We start from the raw sequence: 17,071 nt of genomic DNA on the forward strand, positions 1-17,071 counted from the left end.
CCCAGCTGTCAGAAGCAGGCTGTTGGCCAGCTTCGGCTTTCACTTCGGCTCAGTCGAGCCGAAGCATATGCCTTCGGCTCGACTGAGCCGCTCGGCCGACTTCGGGGCTCTACGGGCTATAGTAAATAGCTCATACAGCAGCCCTTCGGTTCTACTGAACCGAAGGGGTCCTGGGGCCGAAGCTAGCTGAAGGATCAGCCGAAGCTATGGCTAGATCCTTAGGCTGCTTCGTGAATAGACCCCATAGTGTCACAGAAAATACCTTAGCATGGAAATTGCGAGGTTTGTTCATACAGACATATCAGTACTTTTGAAGGTATCTTGCCCTAGATGAACAAATATTCACATCCATCACAGATCCTAAATTACCTATAGATAGGTGATTTGAATGATGAAGGGGGAAAAACCAGCAACAAAAGCACAATTGTTTAGTGAAGTGAGGATCATTATGGATGTGTCAGACTTTATTGCCCTTTATGTCTTACTCTCCTGTCGACGCTCATTTCTAGTCCTATTGTCAACAGCATAAGAAGTGAGGTGAAATGTCCCCAATAAGAACATGAACTGCAATTAAAGCTGCACAGAATTTCTGATCATTAACTGTTCTTTTTAAAAAAATTAAAGAAAAAGTTTATGTTGGAGTTGTATTCTAATCTAAGGGCATGCATATAATTGCAAAGAGGTTTAGTAGGTGTACCCGTCAATGCTATTTCTAAAAGTTTGCCATGGTAGGCCCAAGCCTATGTGATCTTCACACAATCTGGGGCATGCTCAGTATTCTCAGCAAGTGCATATCATTTTTAGCAAAGACAGTTTAAGTCTACTCCGGCCACACCAAACACATGTGACCAAAATAATATAATTTTTTGCCTAACTCCTTTTAAAACTATTTAGAAACTTTGCAATTATTCACTAGATTAGTGTAAGTTTTTCCCCTAAGATCATTATGTTAGGGGAAAAGTTTTACAAAGTTTTGCAAACATTTACGGAATGTTAAGAGGACTTGTTTGTACCTAGCAAACGCTTAGCTTAGTTGAAAATACCAAACTTAGTACTTTTGTGTTGTGCAAATTCTCTAAAGATTCACAAAGTACTAGGGAAATATGATTCTTGCAATTATCACAGTATTGTGAATTTCAGCTTAGATTTGTGAAATTGTATTACGCCTTAAGGTTAAAGCTTGGCTTTTTTTGCCTCAAGGACCCATTGATTGTGGCTGCATTTGGGTTTGGGAGTAGTAAATGACAAGAGGCCACCACATCAATTACTTCAATTCAGTATTTAGTACAGATAGAGAGATTTAAGACAACACTTCATGTTATAGATAACAGGTTTTCAACCAGTGCTACATATACTCCTAGGGATATTTCTGTCAACTTCAGGAAGTACTTCTGCTAGCTAAAAGAAATATTATCCTATCAGCATACGATTTTACCAAGAATAAACCATATATAACACACACCAAAAAAGTATTGCTAGTTATATAAAAATTATTAGGGATTGTTTAAAATTATTGAAACATAATTATAGGGTGCTGGAAATAAATGTGAACATGTGAAGAGGTACACGAGTCAGGGTGACCCACATTGGGGACTACTGGGTTAACACTCGCCTGGATTCCTCAAACTGGAAATACTATTAAAATAAACCTGTTTTAGAGGGAAAAGGGCCATAAGTTGCCATACTGTACATTACCTCTTTCTGATGGCTGGCTGTTAACAATTGGCTTGCTGGTATACAATTCAGGAAAGTCAGAATTAATGCAACAAATTAAAACTTTATTCCTTTTGGGTTTGGTGTGATTGATGAAGGAAAAAAAGCAAATTCTATGTATCCACAGCTACCACCACTTGGCGCCCCTCCCATTTAGATAGTAAGCTCTCATGGGCAGGGCATTCCATCCATCTTGTCTTGATTTGTATTGTAACTATAATGTCTTCCTTATATTGGAAAGTGCTGCAGGAACTGTTTGCTCTATATATAACCTATAGAATAATGAGATAAACTATTTCTGTGTGTCAGATCTGTGGGAATAGAGAAGATTTAGGGAAAGGATACACAGGTGGATGGAGGTAAGGATGGATGGAGAGATGGAAAACTAGATGGATGTGATGAAACTACAATATAAATGAAAGGAGGGAGGGATAGGATAGATGGAGAAAAGGAAGAAATGAGGTATAGATAAATGAATGGAGAAATGGAACTATTGAGGGATGGATGAATAGAGGCAGGAACAATGGACTGAGCAATGGATGGAGGTAATGTAATATGGGGCAAATCCTTTAAAGAGTTGCCTGCAAAGTCCATTGTAAATGGGCAAAAACATAATCCTGGAAAGTAAAACACAAGACTTATATAGCTTAGTGCAGGGACTAAGAACCCAAATTTATTCCAGCAAACAGAAGTGTGTATAGTAAGTAAAAGCAGAGGAGAAATGTTTTTTAACTGATTGCTCCTGCAAAACCTTGTAGCAAAACCTCCGGTTGCTTGTATAAGCTTAGTCGTTGCATTAAGTGTAGTAAGCGTTGCTTTTTGCTTTTTTGGGGGGGATGGAGGGAGAAATACTCAAGGGGGAGATGGATAGATGGAATAAGGGATACTGACAGGAAGAAGAATGTATGGAGCAAGGGATGAATGAGGAAAAAGTCAATTTGTGTCCATTGTGTCCATCATCTTGCTCTGTAGTCACGGTGCCTCTAGTGGCTTCTTTATGGGAAATATGAAAAGGGAATGTTTTAAACAAACCTTCAGACAAGACTTTCAGTCAAACATTGTGGGGCGCTGATTCCAATATAAGTAATATTCACAGGCATACAAGGCTTAAGACTCAGAATGCCCTGACTTGCCTTTTGAGTGCTTCTATAATCAATACCTTTTTCTTAGTGTAAAAACAAGCCATATTTATCTGTGCATTGCCAAGTATATGGGGAGCAGGTCCTCTTTGTTGCCATTTAAAAGACGGGACTCATTATAATGTTTAATTTAATGTTATTGTTGACTATTATCAAAATGCCCAATTCCCATGACACAGTAGGGCGCAAGCCAACTTGACAAAATCACAATATACTGAGTGATAAAGTAGCACATTCATGTTACAAGTGATACAAGCTTAGGGTTCGGCTCTCTCATATGACCTAAAGCCTTAGCAATTATCATCTGGTCTCTGGCTACCGAGATCATTGAGGATGTTTGATACAATTAGAGGCTGAAACCATTATATTGTTTTCAGATAAACCTTTGCTGAGATATTTTTGGTGGATAAAACAACCTTCAATGTACAACCAGGAAGTCAATTTTGTGTTGTGTTGCACTAATGTGGCTGTTAACTTTTGCACAAATAATTATACACTATATATAAGTAACAAGGTTTTCAAAGCATTCACAACACACACTGAAAAGATTGGTTTACTTAAGCTGATGTTTTGTATCGTATATCCTACAAATATGATAGCTCCATTGTTACATTTCAGTGTGAAGCCTACTATGATTCTCTAAAGCTGCCAGAAAGTTAAAATCACTCAGACTCTGAACCAAAGCTTGTTTGCTTTTAGAACACCCCAGTATTCCAATTTGTGTAGCCATGTGATTTGCTAACTGTAGTACCCCTATGTCTGCACACTGTGAAATCAAATTACAGGCATCTTCATCTACAGTATTTAGGTTTCATCTTATGTGAGATCATTTCTGAGACTCTTACACAAAAAAATGGATTCTGAGGCTACAGGAACTGAAATTATGTATTTTTTAAGTTGCCCGTTAACATGCATTAAGAGATCCTCTACCCACTATTAGTAAATGTCCTCCATGGCATTGTTCAGCACCCATGCCCTGTTTCAATAAAAGGTACCAAATTGGCCTTAAAAAAAGCCAAAAAAACAAAAAGAATTGGCTTCCATAGACTTCAAAAAGGGTTTGAGCACTATTTGCTGATTGGTTCGGGGAATGGCTAACTAAATAAACTTTGCTTGGTTCACTCATCCCTACTTCAGTGGATAAGCAAAAGTATCTTTCACATAAGTTTGCTAAAATCCTTACAAAACCTATCTTTCACCAGTAAGAGATTGCTCTTTTTTCATCTTAAAGTGATCTTTTAGGGGTCTATTCACAAAGCTGCCAAAGGATCTGGGCGTAGCTTCAGCTGATCCTTCAGCTGGCTTCGGCCCCAGGACCCCTTCGGTTCTGTAGAACCGAAGGGCTGCTGTAAGGGCTATTCACTATAGCCCGTACAGCTCCCGAAGTTGGCCGAGCGGCTCAGTCGAGCCAAAGGCATATGCCTTGGCTTGACTCAGCCGAGGTGAAAGCCGAGGCTGGCCAAACGGCCGGCCTTTGGCTGACCGACAGCCTGCTACTGACAGCTGGGTGGAGCCAGCCGTCATCTCGGGGCTGGCTCCGGCCACTTGCATGCAGAGACAGATCAGCATCCCCTGGTTACCAAGTAACCAGGGACGCTGATCTGTCAGTACTCTGAGAACCCGGCGGATTTCTCAGTGTGTAATGACAGTTCAGCATCCCCTGGTTACCTAGTGACCAGGGGACGCTGAACTGTCATGAGAGCTTGTCGGAGCCGGCGGTGATATCAAGGCCGGCTCTGCTAAGCTCTCATTGTCATGACAGAACAGAGTCCCCTGGTTACTGGGTAAACAGGTACGCTGATCTTTCATTACGATAAGAGCTTAGTGGAGCCGGCTTTGATATCACCGCCGGCTCCGACAAGCTCTCCGAATGCCGCCGAATGCTCGGCGGCATTCGGCTATTCACTCACTGCTGTTCGGCCTCTATGAGAATAGGCCAAACCGCAGCTAGTAGCTTGCCGGAGGTTCGGTTCAGCCGATCCAGATGTTGGATCAGCTGAGTCGAACTCTTTCTGCACTTCGGGTCGGCCGAACATGCTGAGCATGTTCGGCCGACGCGAAGCCAGCCGCAGCAACCCGATGTACAACTGATTTCAGTCGGTGTACTGCTGAAATCAGCGTTCGGCTCACTTTACTTTGGGTCAGTTATTCACATGGCTGCCCTTAGAATAACCCCTTTAGTAACTAATTTGTTAGTGGAGTGGAGTTATGCATTATACATGTCAGAACTAGATTTCAAGGCTTCAAGTCCATGCACCCCACTGTCAGCATAGGTACAGTGCTGAGAAGCAGGAGAAAGGACATGTTTGAATCTCTGTACATCTCAGATAGACAATGTTAATTATATTATCATAGTCACCTACACTATATTTTGCATACTGATGGTATTTTCCAGCGCTTCTTGTTGTAAAGCTTGCAGAAGGCTATGCTATCTCTTGACCTGGCAGAAGCTCAAACAAAGAATTGTCATAGGAGGATCCTGCATAAATACCATGACTGCATTGTTTTCTTTCAGATAGTAGCAAATGCAGCAGATGTTTATAAATGTTTTACTTAAAATAGTTTAAATTCATTGCCATTTGTATGATAAGATTCATTACATGGGGGGTTGAATTAGTTTCACTGCTGTTTATTTATTATCTTAACAAAATGTGACAATAAATGTAAGGTGTTTTCAATGTCTTCAAGCAGAGACAGCTCATTATTCATAGGTCTAGTCTGTATGTTAAATACACAGTATTGCAAAGAATATTAAATCATCGACTTTAAGTTGAAGTACTTGGAATGGAATGGTGAGGTCATCACCACAGTGTATCTCTCACTGCCAATAGGTTGTATTTGCAAAACATAATATTGTAAACATTAAAAAATACATTATTTTTAGTATTCTTTACTGCATAGTTCTCTATGCTTTTTTGATACATAAAAATATATTTTTTATATTTTGTGAAGCTTTTTTTACTCTCTGGGAAGAATACAAAAAAATACAAAAAAGAAGAGTTAAGGCCAAATTTACAGAAAGTGACACTAAACTCAGGAGTTCAATATTAAAAATGCATTCATGTACCTTAAATATTAATAACAATTTAGCTTATTTGTGTATCACTCGGCTGTAGATCCTCAAATCATCTCTGAATTGGTGCTGACACTGTCCTTCCTTCTGGAGGGTGGCCACTTTTGTTCCCCATGGTCCCTGTTTGTTATAAAGTAGTCACCTTTCCGAGCGCACGCCAGTTATAGACTACAATTCTCATTACAAATTAGTAAACTAAACGTGAGATTGTAGTCCCCCTATGTGTAGTCCCCCTATTATGTGATAGCAAAAGAGGTGACAGGTCCTCTTTATGGAGACATCAGGGGGTCTCTAAGACCCCTAATGTCACCTAGGACGCCCCTGAAGAAGCTGATGAAGCAGAGATCTGCTTCATCAGCTTCTCTACAGCATCTGAAGCTGGAGAGTGACACAAGAATGCGGAAGTGATGTAATATACAACACTTCCGCATTCTGACAGCGGATAGGGGACCGGAGGGAGCTCGTGTACCGAGCTCCCTCTGATCCCCTGTGACAGAGGCACTATGCTGGTCCCGGGCTCACACCAGAGCCCGGGACCAGCTTGACAGCGGGAGGGGGAGAGCCGCGGAGGGGGGGGGCGCACGTCTCGGGGCTTCATACAAGCGATCCGCCGGCTCTATAGCCGGCGGATCGCTTGTATATTAACGGGCATCGCTGCCTCTTTTCAAATAGCGGGGATTTCCCGCGCGCCGCGCCCGAGCGGGCGGATGTAACAGGACGTGTATACACGCCCAGTTACATCCAAGAAGCTCCCGGCAGGCCGTGTATACACAGCGGCTGGCCGGGAGGTAGTTAAGATATTGTCATGGGGTGAATATATTGTAGGAGAGATCTGAGAGGCTGGCTGATTAATCAGTACATTGGTACCCAGTCATTGGTGAGGTTCTCTTTTAAAGTGTATTTAAACTCAACAAAAATGTAATTTATTACAGCTTAACAGTCCTTGGTTATGGTGGCTGCTTTCGTTTTCCGTCTCTTTCCTGTTTTTTTCCCCCGGGGGGGGGGGGGGATCCTGCTAGTAACACAATTCCTTCCATAGGATGACAACACTCACTCAGTATACAGTATCTGTTGAGGAGCAACATTGTCACACTAGCACTAGAGCACTTCCTTCTGTCCTCATCCTCCAAACATAGAGTGGAGAGGTGTTCTGTAGTCTATAGAGATAACTGAGAACAATTCTAATTGGTAACAGGGCAGAGACCACAGGAAGCCATCAGTTTACTATCTTTCAGATTTTTGGCAAGATTAACAGATACTTTTGCATTTATTTATTATCAAACAGATATAACAATACTCTTTCAGAAACAACAAAGTTATTTTTATTTTTGAATTCTGTATCTTTTATTGATATAAAAGAATACAGTATACATACTGGACACTACAAGTAATGTCTGAGTTATCAGTCATAAAAGCATTATATCGTCAAAAATATAAAACATAACAGGGAACAGGAGTAATACGAGTAAATAACCGTAACAACGACATTGCACCATCCTGGAGCCAATTACTCTTAGTAGTCTAACTCTTTTAAGCAGATATAAAAAAAAAAGAGGACAAAAATATGCCAAGAAATATAATATCTTGCAGCCACGGCACTGAAAGCTATGATACAAGACTGCAGTCTCCCATGGACAAACGTAACTGTTCTACTTTGTGAGGGAGCAGATACGGAAAAGAAGAAGCAGTGAAAAACAGTGCAGAGTGACTCAAGGTGAAGGTGAGAACTGCAGAGGGGGAAGAAAAGGGGGATGGGTCTTGGGGAGGGGACGAGAAGCCAGGGCACCCATCCCAGGAGCTGCCATGGTTTCCCAACAAAGCTCTAAATAGTAAATTTAATAGACCAAAAGGGAGCAAATGAGAGAAGTACATTTTTAGGGTTTACATACAAATTAAAGTGTAAAATTGCACACACACACACACACTGATTGTTCTTGAAGAAAATCCCAGAGAGGGGCAGCTTCTATTCCCCTTTTTACTGCTGCCTGGTTTTCAGGTTTTTTTAAAGTGGAACTTCAGGAAATACAAAGAAAAAAGTACCCTTGCAGTACCACCCCACCCCCTGCACTTCAAGGGTTAAATGCTCATTAAGTCTAGGAGCAGAGGAATAAGGAGTATTACTTACCAGCAGGCTCACTCCATCTCTATGACTAGTCCCCCGAAGTCTCTTCTCTAAGTCTCCTTGGTGGGTGGTGGTTTGCTGGCTTCATCACATACAATGCAGGGCCAATAGCATCACCATGCCTAATGGAAGAGCTGGGAGCTGGAAACTCCATGAGGATGCACTCTAACCCATTGAAAGAGTGCATTCGTGTGGGAGATCAAACTCCCAGCTCTGCCGGGAGGCATGGTGACATCATCTGTCCATCCCGGAAGCACCATAGGCCAAAGCCAAGGGACGGTTCTTTTTTTGGTTGAACAGTTAATTACAAATGGCTTTTTTAAGCCATTACTGTCACAGCACATTAGTCCACACATCAAGATGGGGAGGTAAGAGATGTGTGGGTAAACGGTTGAGATCGCATAGCTATGTCCAAGTTCATTTATCTTTCTAGTTAAATGCAATTTATTATACAATATATTCAAATATGTTATTTAATAAAGATGATTTTTTGGACAAAAGAAAATCAGATTTCCAGGACAAAACATCTTGTAACAATGACATTACTGAAATGTAATCATCAATAACAGACTGGAACACTGCAAATTGTTCTTCAGAATTATGTTCTTCAGCACATTGAATTCTGGATTGAAGTGTTTATATCATAAATGTACACTGTGTACTCAACATATCTTTTTTTAAGGAATGCAATAGATGATTTCAATGCATGTTTCAAACAAATTATTGGCTTCTTCATTGGGAATAAACTTGTCTGTTCTTTGGAAGGATTCCGATTATCAGCATAACTAAAGGGCCCACAATGACTGTTAATAAAGGACCACTTAGTAGAAACCCATGTCCTGAGGTTGTTAACCCTCATGAACACATCAATACACAAACCATAACCTATCCCCTAACATCTTATTTGCCCTGGTAGGTCACGTACCAAATTGGAGTATCATTAAAACTAAATCTATTCGACCTGACCTCTTCCATTGCAAGGGTATTTTATGGATGCTAAACTTAAAGGTGACATTTAATATTATTGCATCTATATTTTACGATCTCTCTAAATTCATGATGGAGTTGTAATAAAAAATGATGTGCAGTTAAATTTCAATGGGGAGGTCTTGTGAGGTCATAGTTAAATAATGTAAAATCATTGCAATTAACAGAAAGGTGGGAACCATTCGATTTGGCTCAGAAGGACTCCTTACTCAGCTTTTTTGGCAGCTCCGAATTAAACAGCAAATGTTAATATATCTGTCTGCGGCAGACATAAACCTGTCTTTCTGCAAACAATAACCTTACCTTGGAGAATATTTGGCCAACCAACATTTGTACTCTATACAGTTATGTCTGCAAACTGTAAATACTAATTTATCTTGGAGTAAAGGATGCCTAAGTTTGCAGTTAAATGTTTTGCATATGTTGGCTTGAAAGCATACAACTAGAAGGCAGGTTGGATTTAAGACAGTAGTAGGAGGGGATATTAAACATCAGAGACCGCAGATGGTTTCAAATTTTATTCCAGGATTTTGCTTCTCTTTGAGAACCTATACACTTGGCACCTGCCCAATACAAATCCCTGGTGAGCCATAAGAAGATGTATTTATTTCAAAAACATATGTGTTGCTCCAGTCCACAAATCGTGTATTTCCAAAGGTAAGCTAAGCTTAGCTATTTTCCTATTAAAACACCTTCTACATTTATTCAATGAGGCTGTAACGGAAAAAAAGTAATGCTTTTCCAGTTTCAACCAGTTCTGAAAACACATGCTTTGCTGATGATATCAAAATGGAAACCTAGCATGCAACTTTCAGTATGTGTAATCTACATGTGTCCATCATTGAATGGTTTCAGTCAGTTGTTATTGTGGGCTTGCTGCCACTGACATGTTTAGGAAAGGCACAATGGAAGTATACATTAGCGTTTCAGATTCAGGGCTTTGGCATGCTATTTTATAATTCAATAAATACTGTCTCAATGCTTTCTTTTGCTTTGTAGTGTGTTAGGAATAACTAACCTTAAATCAGACTCCTTTTTTGGAGGCACAATGAAATTAAAACATAAAATACAGTGTATTGAAATAGATTATGCAGTATAACTCATCATCATGGCGATAAAATGTGATCCATATGTACTTAATAAGTGGGTTAACCAAAATAAAATCACTGTACTAGTCTCATATGGTATGGCAAAAGATGCTAATACACAATTACATTACCATGATAATACCGTCTCAGCACGTTTATAATGAATACGTTTTTAAAAAATTTTTTACACCATGCAGAGATTTTTTGTTTACAAAGGTCTTTATTGATTGATGATTTACCATAAAGAGATAGTACACACTATCTATTGACTGTCTTAAAGTAGCAAATATGAACACTGCTCATGGGAAACTACACCAGAAAGTATTAGAGGAGAATAGTCATTGAAGGTATACACCATGGGGACTAAAGGTGCTGTAACTGTATCTGTTATCAATACATTAATCAGGATTACCACTTAGCCTGGAATGGGGGCAGGGAGTCATAGATAATAAGAAGAATAGAGTCTATTCTAGAGTTAATTTAATTAAAGGGAATGCTACTTAACTTCCAGTTTTATAATTGCTTGATCACAGTGCTCCTATTTAAAAAGTGTCTAGGTAAAAGCTATCTGAATAAAATCAAAACTGGAAGATCCAACTGAAGTATAATACCAATAAAAATATATGAACAAGTGCTCCTGTGTGCAGCTTCAATAAGACATATTACCAAGGTGCACTATAAAATCAAGTGTATGTAGTGCGACTCATAAATTTGTGCAAATATTCTTCCGAGATAACCATTAATGGTCAGTATAATTCATAAAATGGTGCACATGTCCAACTGTGGTAATCAATAGTAATCAAGGATTAATGCACAGAACTGCAATATTCTCCAAGGTATCAAAGATCTGAACAACAACTTCACTGGGTAGACTTATCAGAATAGATTGACCTAGATCAAAAAAAATGTGCCTTTTCCAATTTATGGTAAAAGAAATCCTACTCCTGTGTCTATGGATCCTTATATCTACTCTACAATAATGCAGTAAAATAGGAAAAGGAAGAATCTCCAAAGTTTAAAATCACTCAGTTTATTGATTAAAAACCCACTTACAATTTTCTCCGCTGTTGCTGACACTAATGCACCAGATTTTTTCCTTCTTCCCTGGTCTCTCTGGGAGCTAGGAACATGCAGCTATGCTTGATGATGTCACTTCCAGACTTTCTTAGGAACCAACTTGAAGAACTGGCCACAAATTGGAGAACTTCCAATTTTAGGTCATTGTTCTGTCCCCATGATTTTGGTTGATTAATTTCATATAAATGGGTACCTTAAGGTTGGTAAATTATAGGAGACTGTAATACATGGTTGATTCAACTGAAAGGTTAGTTAGTTTTTTGTTTTCTGCTGCTTTGTGCTATATAGCTATTGTAACCGTACAACTTCATAATATACAGTATGTTAGAGGAAAATAGCCATGTTTTCTGATCCCTAAGAGGGAGTGTTTACAGAAACTACATAACCAATCAAAGGGTCTGAGGAATGTGCAGATGATATTTGATGATATTTTAGCAGACACTTTCACAGTGCCAGTTTTCCTAACTGTATCAATATTTCCAAAATGCCCATGTTGATGTTGTTGGACCAACAACCAACATATCACTGCACAAAACACATTCAAGACTTGACAGAGACGAAACATGATATAAATTGGATGTATATATAATTTAGGACATTTTTTAGCCTCTGTACATTATGAGACAGACTTGTTTGTTACCTAATTGATAGTTACTTTCTTTTGGATAGACATTTGTTATGGCAGTATTTGTATAATTTAAGGATTTATGGAATATGAATAGTTTTTGGGACCTGGCCATTAAATAAACACCTTTCTGAAATGTGTATTCCTTCAACTGATCTGCTAAAATATTTACTACATGAATTAAGGGACTCTGGCTAATGGAGGTTTATGATGGCCGATTTGTCATTTAGAGGTTTTGTAGGTCCTTGGCTAGTAGGATTTATGACCCTGCAAGATGTTTTGATTATTCTTTGCAGGAACACAAACAACACATTTAAATCTAAATGATTTGCTGCAGACTTACAAATTTTGTAGAAAATGAGGATGGCACAGTGTGCCAGCCGACTTCTCCATACTCCTTAATGGGTTTCGCTGTACATCATTATTGTGACAGGAGGGTTGCAGCCTATTTCCAGCCCAAACTTTTGTTTTCTATAGAGTAGGGAAGAGTTAAAGCCTTTTTTGCTATCTGTTGTGATGCCGATTTAATTGGGAGAGATACAGCAAACAAGAAGTGGAGAGTGGAAAGGCAGGTTAGAAAAACTGTCAGAGTGACATTCATACCATCTCATTTCTTGCCTGATCTCCCCAGGATAATGAATGAGGAGAGACCTCCACATTAAGAACACAGACAGTGATAAACACTTGACAGAAGTCTTATCAACTGTATTGAAAACACAAAATAATGGGCTGTGTTGGGTTTTAAGCTTTTGGTTGTGCTTTAGTATAAAGGACACTATAAAGCATAGTGACAGATAAGGAAGCTGCAGGATTTACAACTGTCTCACCACTGAAAGCTCTACACCATAAACTGCCAGCACAGACTTGTAGGACCTAATGTCCCAGAAAATGGTTTAATTCTCTAAGATTGTGTAGATGGTTTAAAAGGGTAAATTTAAGGCCTGTTTTACAAAACCAAGAAATTATTTGCATGTGAATATACCAACTTCTCACTATGTCTATTGACTTTTTGGGTTTTACTAACTTGTTAGTATAAACAAGTAATATAACTCCGAACACTTTTCCTCCATGCTTTGTATTCTTTACAGACAATCTCTGTGGAGACATCCATCATTAGGACATTTTTATCTTGACAAACACCTGGGTCTGAGATGGTAATCTATACAAAAGAGGATTCACAACCATAAAAATGCTATTATTTGAAGTTCACCTGTGTGCTAAAATTTTATCTGCACCTTATAGTTTGATTTATTGACTGGTGGAAGTGTGTCATGTTAAAGTCATTCCTTTTGGCTGACAACAAATTATGTCAGTTCATAGATTGCGTGTATGTGTCTTTCATTTGGAAGAAATATCTTGGCCAGCTATCCCGTAGTAAATGGCATTAACACGGAAATATAGCATGCATTCTATGGATAACTGATGGAGATTTGTTTTACTACAAAAATGAAAACAGATTTCCCATTCCTCTAAGAGTTTTAAATGAAAGTAAGAACAATGTAGTGTTGGAAAAGGACAAATAAACTGGCTTTAACCCCTTCATGACTGAGGCCCTTTTTTAAATTTTTGCACCCATGTTATATTCCACATTTTAGGCCATTCAGAAAATTCAGGATAGAAAATTTAAATTAAATTCACTTAATCCAATTACAAGATGAGAACTGAACGTGCTTTTTTCTATTGCTCCTAAAAACCATGATATCACGAATAAATCAGTGTTTATTAAAGTGGAATGGCAGTTAAAAAAAAAGACAAAAACAAATAGCCCATTAAAATATAGAATAACAAAGTCAGCTTTTCCTGCAAGAGAGATTTCACACTGCATTATTTTTTTCTGCATCTTGATGTCATCAGTCTGGTGTGGTCAGCATTATTCAATCAACTTCCTCTAAGATCAGCTCTTCATTGACTGAACAGTGAAAGGAGAGGTAGCACAGTGGTGCTCTCATCTATCTGTCACTCTGTATTCACCTCCTAACAACATGCTTCTTGTCAGTGTCAAAAGAACAAAAAATAAGCGCTACAGCCAGGAGGGAAGTCCTATGTTAGGACTATTGGCAGTGGGACAGCAGAAGTTTCTGTTGAACAATGTCATGGAAAAGGAAAATTACTCACTTGGCTGGGAAGATGGTCAATCAGTGTGAAAAAGTGCTCCAATATCCTAAGTGTTAGCGATCTCCGGATCTTCTCAACTCACTGATCTGACATGGTGCGGAGGGAACATACATAGGAAGGGGTATGCTACCCTGATGATATCCTGACTGCAGGGTCCTAGGGTACTGGTGATGGTATATGGACCTATCAGTAGGTCCTTTTGAAGAGAGCTCTTTGGGAGGATGGCGTGGATGGGCTCAGCTGGCCAGTCTGAGTCATTGCGGCTGTTCGTGTGGAGCACAAGGCAGGCGGTCCATCAGAGGAGCTGTGTAGCAATGGGTGATGAGAGAATCGAAGTCCGTGCAGGGAGGAATAGGATATCGAACAATTGACACTTGTCCTGAGAAAGGGAATATCGTAGACTCCGCGTTTCGAGACAATCTGTCCCTTCTCAAGCCGGAGTTGTTCAGAATGTCAATTTGCATGTAAAAATATATTTAATTATGTATTCATGATTAAGAGTTTCATTAGCTTGTGTCTATTATATCCGCCAACAGTTCAGCTTTAAACACGGTTGGTAAAGTCATACCAGGCTTAGACATTCACTGATCACAAGCGATAGCAATATGATATCTATTTAAAGTTCCGTCAAGCGGTGGACACTGGTCACTTGATGCAAGTTGTGATTGTCGTATTTGCTAAAACCAACACAACAGGCATCAGCTGTGCCCATCCCAAATAGGAGCTTAGGATTGTGGTAGGAATACATGGCTAACAGAGAGAGATGGTTCCTACAGCAGAGTTGGAAATATTATAAAATATGATAGCTAGTTAGGCTGAACATAACTCATCAAGAGAGGCTGTATGGTTGAATAGAGAAGAAGTCTAACATTTGCCACTGTAAGAGAAAGTAGGTTTCTCATTATAGAAAAGCAGGATTTATGTCTATTTAAAGGAAACCTGCTATAAAAGAAACATGGGGGCTGCAATTTCTGATCTCTCCTTAAAACGCTATTTATCTGGCTGTTATATTAACAGTTTTGCATAAAGTATACCTTTCAGTAACTTTATTAGACTGCATGTAAACATTTCTGACAAGTCACAATATACAGGTCAAATAAAAAAAACAAATAATCTATAGGTACATACTCTTGAAACACCACAAGAGCCCCTGTCACCAAAGATCTGACAAGAACTCACCCATTGATTGACCTCTTAGATCGAGTAGCTTAAATGCACTTTGGCAGTGGCCATGCACAACAACTTCTCATTGGTCCTCTTAAATAAACCACAGCACCACAGTATTCTCAAATGGGTGTAGATTATATGCACTTTGGCGGAGGCAATGGACAACCCCTTCTCATTGGTCTCTTTTGAATGAGCCACAGCTGCACAGCATTCTCAAATTTAACCCTAAACAGATTTTTTTAAAACATAAACAGTGGCACTCACATATGAAGGTTAGCAAACTGCACTTCTTTAAATCGCCTAATCTGTTTTTCAGCCACATCTCCATGCATGCATGATTGCATCACTGACTACGTCTCCCTACATGTTTCATCTCCTGGACTTCATCCAGGAGATGAAATGTCATGTTTGTAAAATATCTTAAGTTGGATGGTTCACTGAATGTTACTTCTTTAATATACAGTATGGGCTTTCAAATACAATGTTGTGTGGATTATTGTCTATTGTGGATGATACCTTTCTCAATTTGGATTTCACTTGTTATCCACAAGTCCCAATTGAGTGGATGCACTAACGCTTGTTAGAGATCCTGCCCTGATCACACAGATTTAGAAAGGTTCTGCTCCTAAATACCATACAGGTGGCACCACCACACCCCAGTAGCCGCAGAAAGTGTAAAATAGCACTACACTTTGAACATAAGACATTTAACCCTTTTTTGGGTTTGACGTTTTATAGGTTAAAAATTGAAAAGAGACACAGTCATATACCGCACATCAAACATTTATTTTATTGTGCAGTATAACCAAAGTTGGTTTGACCAAAGTTGGCTGTATTTTTCAGGAATGAAAAGTAGATGAAGGCATTGTCAGGTTGAGCACTGTGATCTTTGTGAGAGGTAGTATCTATCTGTAATTGTTATACTTATACATTACTTGGCATACAGTCACTGTATATAAAAACACCTAATGCTATGTCCTCTCTAAATACTTTGCGTGGTTTACTAAATCAGTAGAGAGCTAGCTTAGTAAATAAGGTGAAGCTGTGTTTACTTTAAATATTCAATTTAGACAGAAGGAAACTTAAAAAAGGATGTTTGCTTGTGCATGACTGGATGAGAACACAGATAGGTGAACATTCACTTTGCAAAATTACCATTTACCCATTTACTTCACTATGTGAAAAGTCTGCTCTTCTGCAGTAAATAAACCATAATGCGACTCTGACTCAGAACTATAATACAAATTTCATGACATGCATACATGTTCTTCGTCCGTAACTCAGAGAGTACATAATCCAGTGCATGAGCATAACAGTCATACACCTACATTTTTTAAATGGAGGTCAACAGTGGAAGTCCCCATTTGCCATCATGACAGGATCACTTTAAATATAACATTTAAGAGATAATTAAAATATGTTGGTCTATTGAAAAGTTTGCATGACTAGTCACAGTCTGACAACTTAGCAAACATATATGAATTGTTCCTGGAAAAGGGTGGATAGGTTCTAAATGGGTTGTCAGTCTATTCAAAAAGTGAACAGCTGTCTCAGACGCCCCTGCATTGCCAATTAAAAGGTGGACCTTCAGCTCTCCATTGTTGGGGTGATACTGGTCCCCTGGGTGCCTGTGTCAATATTCACAGAGCACTGTGTTTTCTAAAGAGCGATTTTCCTTTCTCAGACACTGCGTCTGGTTCACTAAAGAAGTACTGCGTGCGTACCGTGCATCACTGTACCTGCAAACCAGGTTTACAGGCTAAGCTTACTCTCACAATATTTACAATATTTACTTTGTTTGTGTGAAGTGCACAGAGATGTGTGTGATAGTAAAAAATGTAGATAGAGCTACCTCAATAAGAAATGTAATTTGCTTTGTAGCACATGTTTCAAAATCTAAACCAGCTTAGCACATATTAAAAATGTGATTTTCTCTGCTATTTTTTTTTGGGGGGGGGGGGGGGT

This window comes from Nanorana parkeri, unplaced genomic scaffold (genome assembly GCF_000935625.1).
Source record: "Nanorana parkeri isolate BGI_ZX_2015 unplaced genomic scaffold, ASM93562v1 scaffold1353, whole genome shotgun sequence".
In the NCBI taxonomy this organism is placed as follows: domain Eukaryota; kingdom Metazoa; phylum Chordata; class Amphibia; order Anura; family Dicroglossidae; genus Nanorana; species Nanorana parkeri.